Source organism: Pangasianodon hypophthalmus, chromosome 16 (assembly GCF_027358585.1).
Source record: "Pangasianodon hypophthalmus isolate fPanHyp1 chromosome 16, fPanHyp1.pri, whole genome shotgun sequence".
Classification (NCBI taxonomy): domain Eukaryota; kingdom Metazoa; phylum Chordata; class Actinopteri; order Siluriformes; family Pangasiidae; genus Pangasianodon; species Pangasianodon hypophthalmus.
Window position 1 is genome coordinate 1,140,001 of NC_069725.1, and position 14,724 is coordinate 1,154,724.

At 41.9% G+C, this 14,724-nt stretch overlaps 1 protein-coding gene across 3 annotated transcripts in view; it reads right to left on the bottom strand.

The window, feature by feature from the left end:
• Positions 1–14,724, bottom strand: part of LOC113545574 (nuclear receptor coactivator 3) — a 61,200-nt gene that overhangs the window by 24,750 nt on the left and 21,726 nt on the right. For 2 of the 3 annotated variants that reach the window (XM_034311863.2, XM_034311865.2), the window contains one exon: positions 4,603–4,693. The gene's annotated coding sequence lies outside the window, so the exon portion shown is untranslated. Of the gene's footprint in view, positions 1–4,602; positions 4,694–14,194; positions 14,333–14,724 lie in introns of all 3 variants that reach the window. The other variant, XM_034311864.2, reaches the window with a different exon arrangement.

Sequence of the window (14,724 nt, forward strand, 5' to 3'; positions counted from 1 at the left end):
GAGACGAAGACAGAAACAGACCGAGAGAGACAGACAGCATGAGAGACAGACAAACAGAGAGACAAATGTGAGAGCAAGAAAAACAGCATAATAGAGACAAAGAGAGAGAGAGAGAGAGAGAGAGAGAGAGAGAGAGATAGTGAGATACAGACAAAGACAGACAAAGAGATGAACAGAGATAAACACAGCATGAGAGACAGACAGATAGCATGAGAGAGAGAGACAGACACAGATAGAGAGACCGAGATAGACAGACAGCATGAGAGAGAGAGAGAGAGAGAGAGAGAGACAGACACTGCTAGAGAGAGACAGTAAGACAGCATGAGATAGACACAGACAGACAGAGGGAGAAAGTAAGACAGCATGAGAGAGAGAGAGACAGAGGCAGAAAGAGAGAGTAAGACAGCATGAGAGAGAGAGACAGGCAGAAGGAGACAGTAAGACAGACAGAGAGAGAGACAGGTGGACAGAGGGAGACAGTAAGACAGCATGAGATAGAGACAGACAGACAGAGGGAGAGAGTAAGACAGCATGAGAGAGAGAGAGAGACAGACAGAGGGAGAAAGAGAGAGTAAAACAGCATGAGAGAGAGAGACAGACAGAGGGAGAAAGAGAGAGTAAGACAGCATGAGAGAGAGAGACAGACAGAGGGAAAGAGAGAGTAAGACAGCATGAGAGAGAGAGAGAGACAGACAGACAGAGGGAGAGAGTAAGACAGCATGAGAGAGAGAGAGAGAGAGACAGACAGACAGAGGGAGAGAGTAAGACAGCATGAGAGAGAGAGACAGACAGAAATAGAAAGACAGTGTGAGAGACAGACACGTGAACAAAGATACAGACAGACAGAAATTTACAGACAAACAGACAATGAGACAGTGCGAGAGACAGACAGAGAGAGTATGATGGAGAGACTGAAAATGGAAAGAATAATAGAGAAAGAATAAAGATAGACAGCATGAGACAGACAGAAACAAAGAAAAAGAGGCAGATACTAAGACAGTAGAGAGAGAGAGAGAGAAACATGGAGAGAGAGAAAGAGAGAAAGAGAGAAAGACAAAGCAACACACAGATCTTTATGCGTCTTCAACAACACTTCACTCTTTTTTGTTTGTTTATGAGTTTAACCCTTCGGCCAATCACTGTCGATACTGATTCATAAAACGCGTGGTTGCCCATAGCAACAGGGCTGACCCCGCCCACTTGCGCTCAGTGTAGGAATTCATTAGTAGGCGTTCCTATCAGCGGCTTCGTAAACACATTTTAAAGACAAAATATTAGTGGTAAGGTAAGAGGAGTGAGCCAGCTGAACCCTGAACCAGGTCCCGTGTCTGTTTCCATCACATGTCGGTACCGGTACCACACGGCCCGCCGGAAAAGTGCTGCCGGAAAAGTGCTGCCTGATAACGAGTTAATCACACAGTAACTCTGAATCAACACCTTAAAGCCAAAACACAAGGTGTACATGAGCTGTGTGTGTGTGTGTGTGTGTGTGTGTGTGTGTGTGTGTGTGGGATTTGAGTTTCGCTGTGTGTAGCGTAACTCAAGTTTCCCTCTGTGATGTGAGACAAACAGAGGAAGGGAAAGTTGCGTGTATGAGTGTGTGTGTGTGTGTGTGTGTGTGTGTGTGTGTGTGTGTGTGTGTGTGTGTGTGAGTGATATAGCGTGTGTGTGTGTGTGTGTGTGTGTGTGTGTGTGTGTGTGTGTGTGTGTGTGTGTGAGTGATATAGCGTGTGTGTGTGTGTGTGTGTGTGTGTGTGTGTGTGAGATCAGTAGCACTTAATCCACACATGACCGGAGCACGTAATCCACTCAAGAGAACCTTAGAGACAAAAACAAACAAGAAACACAAGCTGTACTGAGAGAGAGAGAGAGAGAGAGAGAGAGAGAGAGAGTTACAGAAATAGAGACAGGCACAGAAGAGACAAAGAGAGAAACAGGAAGAGAGACAGAGAGAAAGACAGACACAGAGGGAAAGAAAGGAAGAGAGAGAGAAAGAGTGAGCGACACACAAAGAGAGACAAACAGACAGAAAGACAAAGACAGACACAAAGAGAGACACAAAGAGAGACACAAAGAGAGACACAAAGAGAGACACAAAGAGACACACAGACAGACAAAGAGAGACAGGCTTTTTTGTTGAGACTTTTTTTTTTTTTTTTTTTGGAGAAGAGTCGCACGTTTACACCACGTTCACACACACACACGTAACAAGTCGCTCGAGTCAAATGTAGTTTGTCTCTTTTTTTTTTAAACTTAGGGTGACGACCAGTAGCAGCTATACATCGCTCTAACGCTAACGAGAGCAGAAAGCAAACGATCGCTTAGTCACGCTGTCGCTAGAGGGAAATGTCAGGACTGAAAGTGTGATGTAACGTTTAAAGATCAAAATGTCCCAGGATGAGTGTGTGTGAACGCTGAGAGAGTGTGTGAGGGTTCGCAGGAGGGTCAGTGTGTAAATGTGAAACACACACACACACACACACACACACACACACACACACGCTCAGCGTGGGCCTCCAGTCTGTCTGCTCCTGTTACCACTTCTATATTTTGAGTGTGTGTGGGTGGCTGGGCTGAGTCAGTGTGTGTGTGTGTGTGTGTGTGTGTGTGTGTGTGTGTGTGTGTGTGTGTGTGTGTGTGTGTGTGTGTGTGTTATGCACCATTCAGTCAGTCAATACTGACGCCTCTCAGACGGCGCGTCAGTGTCCTAACCTCTGTTTACTAAAAACACACACACAGACACACACACACACAGACACACACACACACAGACACACACACACACAGACACACACACACACAGGAACCTCCCACACAGCTTTCTGCTGAAACTGCAGCGTTCTTTTTGAGTTTTTCACTTCATCCTGATCGACCCACGAGCTCCGAGTGTGAAACAATAATCTATTTACGTATAACAGTTTCAGGTTTTTATAACAATGTATTAAAAATAATAATTAAAATTATAATAATGTTATAAAGCTACATTAAATATAATTCATTAAACAGATTTAATGTTCTAGTGAACAACAGGATTTACACTTTATATTCCAAAAAAAAAAAAAAAAAAAAAAAAATTTCAGCAGAGTTTGAAAACACAAAACACACTGCAGTTCAATTTACTGATCAGATGATCCTAATGGGCGTGGCCTAATATTCTAATGAGGGCGCTTGAGTGACAGCTCAAGTACAAGTACAGAGATTTTTAGCGATAGTGAACAAAAAGTCAACAAAACTGTTTATGAAGTGGATCTTCAGACTGGATACTTCAGCTTCAAAGAATGCACTGTGTGTGTGTGTGTGTGTGTGAGTGTGTGTGTGTGTGTGTGTGTGTGTGCGCACATTATCACAAATGTCTATTGGAGAAAGATACAAGTGGCCACGCCCATTCCACTGAGACTGAGGAGGCCACACCTTCTCTCTTGGGATTTTCATTAACAGGCCACACCCCCTTCACTGAGATTGACAAGCACTGAGGCCACGCCCCTTCACTGAGACTGACAAGCACTGAGGCCACGCCCCTTCACTGGTTCCAATGCCTTCTCTACCACCAATGACACAAACTTGCGTAACTTTCACACCTCCACTCTCCACTCCTCCTCTCCCACATCTCTACCCTCCATCTCTCAGTGTGCGTCCCCTGCTCTCTCCATCCTTCTATCTTCCTCCTCTTCATCATCATCCTCTCTATTCTTCCACCTATCCAACCTTCCATCCTCCTCCTGTCCAGCCATCCATCTTTCCATCCTTCCATCTCTCCATCCTTCCACCTCTCCATCCTCCTCATCTCTATCTCTCCATCCTTCCACCTCTCCATCCTCCTCATCTCGATCTCTCCATCCTTCTACCTCTCCATCCTTCCACCTCTCTGAATCCTTCCATCTCTCCATCCTCCTCATCTCTATCTCTCCATCCTTCTACCCCTTCATCTCTCAAACCTCTTATCTCTCCTCTCTCCTTCTCCCCACTCTCCCTCACTCCATTCCTCCTCTCTCCTTTTTTCCCTCCTCTCTGCTTTCCTCCACCCTCCATCCCCGCTGCTCTCCATCTCTTCACTTCTCAATCTCCACCGTCTCCATTCCTCCTCTTTTCATTTCCCTACCCTCCATCTCTCCATCTCTCCAGACGAGGAGAAAGATGAATGCTTTGCTTCGCTCTTCGCGGCAGCCTGACAGGAGAGAATAATTTGTTTTTCCTTCACAGTTACACCTCCTTTCTCTCTCCTTTTCTTTCTCTCTCTGTCAGTTCATCCTCTTCTCCACCTCTCCGTCACAACACAGAACATTTTCATGCAAAAAAAAAAAAAACCAAAACAAGACAAACAAAAAAAAAGCCACTGTCTAATGACGCCTGTGTAGAGAAGAAAAGCAGTAATGATTTATTTGTTATTTATTATTTGTATTTATTTCTTACAGAAACACTGTAATTATTTATCGTAAACGATCATGTGGTCATTTTATCGGTCGCAATTTTACACCCAACCACATCGCAGACAAAAAAGCAGGATGATGTTCCTTTTTTTTTCTTTTACTGCCTGACGGTTGCCGTGCCAACCGGTGCATCATCAGAGGAGGAGGAGGAGGAGGAGGAGGAAGAGGAGCCCACCTTGTGACAGATCGGAGAGAAGATGCAGCGATCCTCCACTCGTCCAAACACGCACACACACACTCCGTCGCTCACACACTCTGCCTTGGCTCTGAAAAAGAGAGAGAGAGAGACAGAGCGATAATAAGCTCTTCTGTTTGACACTGAATGCTCATTATTATTATATTACAGATGAACAGCCAATGGTATTAATCAACATGCTAATGACGGCACAGGAAACAGAATTAGCATGCTAATGAGGAACAGGACGCAGGACGGGAACAGCTTTTGTTCAGCGTTATTAATAAAACAGCTGATACAATAAGATTAGCGACCAGACTCCATTCGCTGCGACGAGATAAAACACTAATGATTACGGTGAACCACAGCGCTGCAGAATTCTCGATTCTGATTGGTCAGAAACGTGCTTCATGACATTATCGTTATCGTTTCTATGGAAACAGCTTGTTCACAGCGGACGCTCCACTAATAATAAGCGGCTTTTTAAAAATCGCTGATATGGTGAAGTTTTCTTAAAGTAAGGAGATGTTTATTTAACATTTATGGAAGGAGTCTCCAGTGTCAGAGGTAAAGCTGTAACTAAACTCGCCAACATTACAGTCAACTATGTTTGATTAATTAAAGCCGCCAAAGAATGTTCACATTTTTTCAACATTTTTTAAAAATCCTATAAAATGAATTAGAATATTCTTGTATTTAGCACTGACAACAACGACCTACCAAACTATTAAATTATTTACACAACTGATTTCGTTAGCAGCTTCTTTCTGATTGGGCGATATCAAAAACAACAACAACAACAACAACAATAACAAAAACAACACCAAAAACAGCTCCACTTAGCTGATTAGCTACCTAGCTCGTTCAACTTGATGTTGATTTTCAGATTCACGAGTTTACTGTCTACGTCCCGGACAAAATTAAAATTAAGGAACCGCTCCAAACAGAGACACATTCCAAAGGCTGAGACGATACGACAAAAAATATCATATCACGATACTCAGGTTTGCTCACAAACTGCTAGCAGTACAGTAGCGTTGCATAAAAAAAACTGCAAGAATAATTTTTTTAATTAATAAACAAATATATGATAAATGCATTTTAAATAATATATTTAACAACTGTAAATATTTTAGTTTACAATTTTAATGATTAGGAACACAGTTTTAACATCACATCCGCTGCTTCCAGTCAGTTTGTAAATTATTTAATAATAATAATAATAAAAATATATTACGATATCGGAAAAGCATACTCTGACAGAACTATATAATATCATGATAAATTATAACACATTAACTTATGTTTGAAAAATCTAAACAACTAAACAGTTAAACGATAACAAAATCTAAACAAACGAACAGAACATACGTTTGAAATGAAGCTCTTCAAGAACCCTCACTAATGTTGCATTTCACCTCAATGTCAAGAAATTAACGGATTAAGACTTGGAAAATTGGATAATTGTCCGTTTCCGGTTTCCTCAAACAAATCAAAGTTGAAAGACTAGTGAATTTATTTTCCGTGTTTTATTTTCTACGTGAACCGTGACCGAACTCCTTTCCCGTTCCTCACGTTCACGTGTCAGATCTGTCCACTGAACGACCTCGTCCTAAAGCGACTCCCCCCGCAGAGGCCTCTCAGTGAACCGTTCCGCAGCTTTAGCACCGAACCGTGGGCCGTGTTATTGCACAGAGACGGGGGGGGACTGACATCGGCCCCGTGCTTTTCATTACTCTCCGGACTCTCGCACAGGAATGCAATGATGGCAGAGAGCATGGAGGGAAAAAAAGAAAAAAGGGGCAGCTTGTATAAAAATTCTGCTTGGTACAGGACAGGGTGTGGTTTCTAAGTTAAATAAGAGAAAAATTAAACAGTTGGTACAAAAAAATGTATACACAAACAAAATCAAAAGCTCAAAAGCAGAATGAGATGATAGATCAGAATTTCAGCTTTCATTTCCTGATATTTACATCTTGACGTGTTAAACAACTTGGCACCTATTGTCTAAACCCAGTGATCCTAATGGAACATGTGATTGACAGGTGTTTCTCGCGGCCCAGGTGTGCGCTGTTAGACTGACTGTTTAAACAGTTAATAGCTCTGAATATCTACTCTTGGTTTGAGCCCTGGGTTTCACCTGTGAAAACTACATCTGTATTTAAAAAGGATAAACCAACATGAAGACCAGAGAGCTGATTAGGGGGGAAAAGCAAGTCATTCCGAAGCTGAGAAAACAGAGAAAACTGATCAGAGCCACTGCACAAGCTTTGGGCATAGTCAATACAATGTCCTGAAAAAGAAAGAAAACCAATGGTGTACTAACAAGCAGACATCGAACAGGTCGCTCAGGGAAAACAGCAGCAGCTGATGATAGAAACATTGAGAGAGCTGTGAAGAAAAACCCAAAAACAGTCTAACAGTGTGTAACATCATCACCACCCTCCACAGGGCAGGGGTGAAGGTATAACAAGCCAGCGTTTGAAAAAGACTTCGAGAACAGAAATGTAGAGACAAACCACAAGATGCAAACCTCTCGTCAGCAGTAAGAATCAGAAAGCCAGACTGGAATTCACAGAGAAATACAGAGATGATCCAGAAAAGCTCTGGAACTGAGATTAACCCCTACTAAAGTGATGGAAAGGCCAAAGTGTGGAGAAAGAAAGGATCTGCTCATGATCTAAAACATACGAGCATCAGTCGAGCATGGTGGAGGTAGTGTCATGGCTTGGGCTTGCATGGCTGCTTCTGGAACAGACTCACTAATCTTTACTGATGATGGAGCTCATGATGGTGGCAGCAGAATGAAGTCAGAAGTCTGCAGAAACATTCTGTCTGACAATTTACAGAGAAATGCATCCAATCTAATCGGGAGGAACTTCATCATGCAGCAAGACAACGACCCAAAACACACTGCAACCCAACAAAGCACTCCATCAGGGGAAAAGTGGAAGGTTTTAGACTGGCCAAGTCCATCAGCAGACCTTAACCCAACTGCATTTCACCTCCTGAAGAGGAGACTGAAGGGAAAAACCCCCCAAAACTAACAACGACTGGAAGAAGCTGCGCTACAAGCCTGGAAAAGCATCACAAAAGAAGAATGCAGCAGTTTGGTGATGTCAGTGGGTCACCGGCTTGATGCAGTTATTGCAAGAGATATGCAACCAAATATTAAGTGTTATTTACTTTAAGACTATATGTTCCAATACCTTTGCTCACCTAAAAAGTGGTTGGTCTGCCACCAAAGGTGCCATTTTCTTTGTTGTTTAACGCATCTAAATATAAATAGCAGTAACACTGAAATTCTGATCTATCGTCTCATTTGTCTTTTGATCTCAAACCCAAATGTCTTCAGTGTAGAGCAATACTTTCAGAGGGGACTGTATTTTGCCACTGTGAACAATAAAATATCAACAAATAAATGAAATAAATACTCTGTACTGTAATGTATCATTTCACACAGGTCTAAAATTGGCTGGATTTAAATCACAGACCTGCAAAACCATGAAGACCACATCCAGTGTTAAACAGGAAGAAACAGAGGCTGGAAAAAGGATCCGTATCTTTTATTTTGTCCACTTTTTTTTTTAAATTAGATCTTCTAGACGGTTAAATGAATAATAAAGAGGATGCAGTAAACTCACTGAACACCTTCATTTTGATTTTAGATTTCTGAGAGTCACTAAAGCGAAGAGGGAAAACAAAATCGGCAACAGAAGGAGCAGGACATTGTGACTGGAATCAGGTTGGCGTGGTGTTGAGAGCACGGTGTGTGTGCGTGTGTGTGTGTGTGTGTGTGTGTGTGTGTGTGTGTGTGTGTGTGTGTGTGTGTGGGACAGCGTGAGTCTCCTGACCGTTCCTTGCACTCTGAGATTGGTACCAGATGACGGCTGTCAGGAGCGCTCTAGTTTGGGTGATGTACGAGCGCTCGCGTCCAACAAAGCCCCTCTCACACTGATGTGTTTTCTATTAATTGATGGAAAGAGAAGGATTTACTTAAACCGAGACGATTTACTGCATGACTGGGACAGAAGAAGAAGAAGAAGAAGAAGAAGAAGAGCTCCATTTCGGCTGTAAAGCGAGCGTGAGGTCAGGACGCTCGGAGGCGGTGCTCATTCGCTCTCTGAGCAAAGTCACTAGTTTAACCGTATAAAGCTCACTCTGGGTCGGAGCGATCAGCGGCACTGGGACGAGGAACGAGTGCATGCTGCGGCTTTACTGCGTTTTCCAACAGCTGCTCAGACTCCATTAAACCTCATTAAAAAAAAAACACTTGGTCAATGCACGCACTTGTAGAACACAAAGCAGCACAGTTTACTTTGGGTTCGATTCCCAGCTGCATCACACGTCAGTCATGTACTCTAAACTATCAGGGCTGCATCGATACGATATTGAGAATCGATCCGATACTGTGATCATTCACTCGTTCCGATACAACATCTGATGTGATACTGTGACGTACGCTAGTCACGCTAACGGAGAGACGTATATTTCACATCGAGGAGAATAAGTGAATAGATAAAGTTTTGAGATTCTGGTGCTAATTTGTTGACGGTGAGTGAGCGGCTGTTATTGCTAGCACAGGATTTCAACCATCGCTAACATGAGTGATAAGTCAGGTTTTGTTATTAGCTCCTGAAAACAAGAGCTTCTTTCCTCACTCATGTTTCATTTTCCAGTGACGTTCAGAGTCACACTGATGAGAAATCCAGCGGAGAAATAGTGGAGACGTTGGAGCTGGACACACAGTGCCAGAGCAGAGGCTCAGCTCGGCTAGTTAGCGATCTGCGAGATGACGAGCGCGATGTTATTACGGTATTAGCATGAACGAAGAAGCTTTGGAAGCTGATCTGTTTGAGCAGAGTGTACAGATGAGGAGGAGAAACAGCCGGACGCTGGACTGAAGGACTAAAGTGCCGCCGCATTGCTGAGACGAAGCGGTGAAGATGCGAAACCGCACCACTATCAGCAGGTAGTCGAATAGCATCATGGGTAATGTAGGAAGCGTTAACCAAAGTGAAAAGAAGTTTAAACTCAGAATTCCATTATGAAATAAATCTGCTGAAGTTCACATTCATGATAAAGATTAATATGCAGTGCGCTCAGGGTGGATTTTTCTTTTAAATCTGTATTATTTGAATTTCATCCCAGTTTACGTTTCCTGAGTTTCTGGTGTCTGTCGAATCTAATAGCAGCCTCTCATTTGCTTCCTGCCACGAAAGCGGCTCAAGAAACCTGGCCGCGATGTTCAGTGAACTCTCGCTGACTTCCAGCTCGCAGCGCAAACTAAATCCAGCATTTACGCTGAAATGCAAATGGGCCCCAGGCCACGATCTGGCACCTGGCAAGGCTCCGATACAGAGCAGCCAGGGAGAGAGAGAGAGAGAGAGAGTTTTAAAGCAAAGCGACGAGAGATTTCTCTTTCTTTGTGCTCTCAGAAATAACGTGACCAGTTCCACATACGACTGGAGGAAATCAAGGCAAAAAGAAGCAAAAATGTCAAAGCCGAGTCAAGCGTTGTTGCGCTTTAGAGAGAAATCCTGCTGTTCTGTAATCAGGGTGTGGTGAGATGAAGCTTTACAGCAACGTGCGTTAATTTGCATAAAAAACGAACTTGTCTGGATTAGACTCGTCACGATGTCATGCTCAGTCGTGGCCGAGTTTCCCAAAACGCTAAGGCTTTCCCAATTTATTAACATAGATTTATCATCTACGCATTAATTATTGTCTTAAAAGTATTTTTTTCCTCCGTGATTAGCTGTAGAAATCACAATGCTAACTTCAAGGTACACGGAAAGCTGCCGTTTCTTCGTAAGCGTGAGTTCTGAGTTCTGAAGTCACGTACACATACGAAGGAACGTTTCCGTTTTCTTTCAAACGACTGCATTTCTACCGAGCTAGCAGAGTTCTTTGCTAAGTTTATCAAATAAATGACTGGTTCACATTTCAGATGTAAAACAGTCACCGATGCTGAAAAAGTTCGTAACTCGTAATTCCAGAATTCCTACTCGTAAACTCGGCGTAGTCTTCTCAACCACGAGTTCCTCCGAGTTCAGCAAATCAACATGGCCGCCCACAGCATGAACAGTAAACACAGCAGCGCTTCTTAGCTTTAAACCCGTTATACCGTATACGCATGTATTAGCTTCAGCTCATTAACATATAGACATATTCAACAGTTCACTGTTCTGAGATGAACATACATCACAGGTCGCAGTTAGCTGGCTAGCTTGTTGCTAGCGGAAGATGAACATGGAGGTGTACGTGTTTTTTCTCCCTCCGCTATGTAGCTCGAACACACAGAGGTATAAAATAACGTAATTCCAAGCTCTGACTTCCGACTTCCCACTTCCGAGGAAGTTGAACGCAGCGTGAGTGACTCCAGCACACGTACGATAATTAACAATGTTAACAAGTCGAACGACTTCTTGTAAGAAGTTTTTGCTCTAACAAAAGCTAGCTAAGCTAACATGTCTATGATTTCAGCGCTCTTTTAAGATACTCATCACGTTTTACGCAATAAAATCTCATCTGAATTCTATAACAGACGTGTTTCGTTTAAAGCAACAGGAACGGAAACTAACTTTGTATTAAACGATAAAACATTTCGAAACAGTAATTTCATATAAAAAAACGTCACAGCTACCACGACGTCTAATCGGATCATCAGGAAACGAGCGTGAACACTGACAGTAAGAGTCTAATCTTAGAGAAAAGAGTTCCTCAAGGGTTCTTTGGATGGGTAAGAACCTTTCCAGTGGGTTCTAAGGAGAACCTTTAGGGTTTATCTCGGAGAACGCTTTGCGGTTGTTATTTTAATGTGTTTGTGGATTTATCGAGTTCATCTGAAGCCAATCTTTATTTATAGAGCTACAATGTTTGTTTACCACAAAAAAAGGCTGAAAGTCAGAGCTCATGTCAAACACACACACACACACACACACACACACACACACTTCATCTTTGTTAATCATGTTGTGGCAGCCCAGTAACAGGAAATAAGATTTTGCAGTATGACTTCCTGTTGTTTTGGAGAGAGGAGAAGGAGAAGGAGGAGAGAGGAGCCGGGCAGCGATCCAGATCCATTCCTTCCTCCCTCGCCCGTCACGGACACTTCACTTTCTCGGCCCGTGCCAAATGTTCCAGCGACGCCATTTTGAGACGTTAAAAGATAAACAGGATGTGCAGAAGCTCGGGGTCGAGCTCAAAGTCAGAGCGCTCGTGCTGATGCCTTCGACTCGGCGTTTACAGTAAAATCACTTCTCGTGTTGATGCGGGACAAAAAACTGAGTCACGCAAACATGCACACTAACCATAACTAACCAGTGCTAACTAGTACCACCTAACTAACTAGCCTAGCTTCCTCTCGAGATTACATTCATTACGGTCAGTAACGCAGGAGGCCGTGTGTCTTCGCTGGAGATCCGGACGATGTGACTTTTTATTAGCGATATCATGATTATACACTTTTCTGACGTATCGTGATGGCTCAAACTATTTTTAATGATTCTTTTTAAAAATAATTACAAACCGAAGCAGCTGAGTTGGTCAAACTTCATAGTTTAATCTTTAAAAACTGTAAAATGTTAAACTTTAACCATTTTCTTCCCATCTTTTGAACTGTTTATGAACATTTTTTATAGGTTTTTTTTTTTTGTTACATTTTCTTCTCCTTACAGTGATAAATAAATACATTTAATTTGTTTATAAATTAAAATGTTATTAATTATTGAACTTTTTTAAATACTTATTTTTTTTTTAAATACATACATAATAATGTTATTTTCTGTCCTTTTAACTTTTTTTCCAGACATTTTGAACATAATTTTTAAATTTTTTTTTTTACTGTTTTTTTTCATTGTTTATTTAACTAGCTTTATTTTTAATTTTTAATAAATAAGTTTTTTTCCATCCTTACTGTGCATGTTTTTTTTGTACTTTTTGAACTGTTTTTTTTTTAAATCTTTTCTGAAATGTTTTTTCATACTTTTTTTTAATATATATAATTTTATATATATATTTTTTTAACATAGTTTTTTTACTTTGTTTTTGTTTATTTTTTACCATCCTTTTTGCACTTTTTTTTTTAATCTGAGAGTAAAATTGTTCAGCAATCTCAAGCAAAAATGACAGATTTCGATAACAGCATTAAATTAAGCTCTAAAGTGAGCAAGAGAAATAAACTATACAGTAGAACAGGGCAAGTTTGTCACGTGTACAGCGACACGTGTACAGTTGAGTGCATCTCAGACGTCAGAACGACGTGCGCTCATCATTCGTACGCTAAACCTGACAGACGCACCGCGCGTCCTGGTGAAGACTCGGACACTGGAGTGTAAACAGGAGCGGGAGACGGGCTGGGCTGTAACGTGGGCGCTCAAATTACAATTCAGAACTGAATTAGTGGAAAAATGGAAAAATTACATCCTTCCATTAAAAAAACAAACAAACAAACAAAAAAAAAAAACACTGCTGCATTTTCCAAACATTGCGCAAGGACAACCTATAAAGTAATTACAGGACAGGAGGAGGGCGGATGGTTTACATGTCAGTGGTGGAAGACAGGAAGTACGAGTGAGAGTGACAGGATGTAAGAGCTAATCTAATCTCAACAACACGGCCAATCAGTGCTTGCCGTCGTCTACACGTTTCTCACGTAAGCGTCTTCGATCGACCGTCATATTGTTCGTCCTGATAAACTTCACGTTTCTCCTCCAGGTTTCATGCTTAAGTTTCTTTCCTAAAGTTAAACTTCGCTTAACCGTCATGTTGCCCCGCCCACTCCGTCACTAACGATCGCTCCACCTGCTGTTGATAATTAACGACCTCCATGTTAGCATGTTATTTATTGCTAATGAGCAAAAATTTAAAATAATCTCTAAAATCTCTCGTAGTTTATCTTGTTTATCACCAGCACGATGTTTTTGGGAGACAAAGCTAGAAACTTTGATATTATAACAGAGGATGTAGTTACAGCAGATTCTCAGACGCAGAGAATGCAGGTGAACTTATCCAAGTTTTTTGGAAAACTAGCATGTGGAAATTGTGGAAAAGCTTTGGGATGATGTTATTTTGAAGCCAGAACAGCGTTACCTGTCTTATTAACTCTTATTAACTCTTATTAACTCTTATTAACTCTTATTAACTCTTATTAACTCTTATTAACTCCTGGAACTGGTTCACTGTACATGGAAAAAAAATTATAAAATCCTACTACAGCTGCTTCAATCTTTAATTTTTACTTTTAGTAACAACACACTGAGTGGAAACGTGTTTACGGATCGACTCCGACGTTCCCAAAAAACTCAGGATCAGGATCTAGTTACTTCATGGAACGTGACATGGCCCGGAAAAAAAAAACCAGAATCTAAAGTCCTCATGATTTAAAGTCTTGAGCCCCGTTGACGTGTTTCCTTTCAAAACAGGAAGAAGCGTAAATTGTGACCAATTTACACAACAGCCAATAGCGTTCAAGATACGCCATGCCACGCCCACAAAATCTAAACAAATATGACAGTAGCTTAGCTAAATAAACAGAATAGTGTAGAGTTCTTTAACGAGTTTTTTTCCCCAGTTGTGGAGGATCTCTTACCTCCTTTGACCAGATGATGAGACTCTGTGTGATTTTGGAGTTACAGCGTAGCGTACGTGTTTGAGACGAGGTCGAGCGTCAGCGTTGCCGATGGTGACGGAGAGCCGCAGAGTCGTCACCATGAAACGTCCGACCAGTCTGAGTGTCAAACAGAATGATATTACTGACTCTTACTGACGGAGACGGTGTATAAACACGGAATATCGCATCCGTTTGGGGAAAACCGTCACAAAACAGCCAACTCGCACAAACTCTGCTTTCTTCCAAATAAATACACTCCACCCTTTTTTTTGGTTAGGGGGGGACAGGAGTAATGTGTGTGTGTGTGTGTGTGTGTGTGTGTGTGTGTGTGTGTGAGGATGCATGGCCAAAAACACCATGATTGCCACAAACCATGTTTACTGCTAACAAGCTGCTACTGTAGAGAAAGACACGCCCCCAATCCCCCCCTTCCAACGTGGGCGGAGCATATACATTCTAGAGAGTATTTAATTGGACAGACACAAGATTAGTACGGGATGAGTCATCAA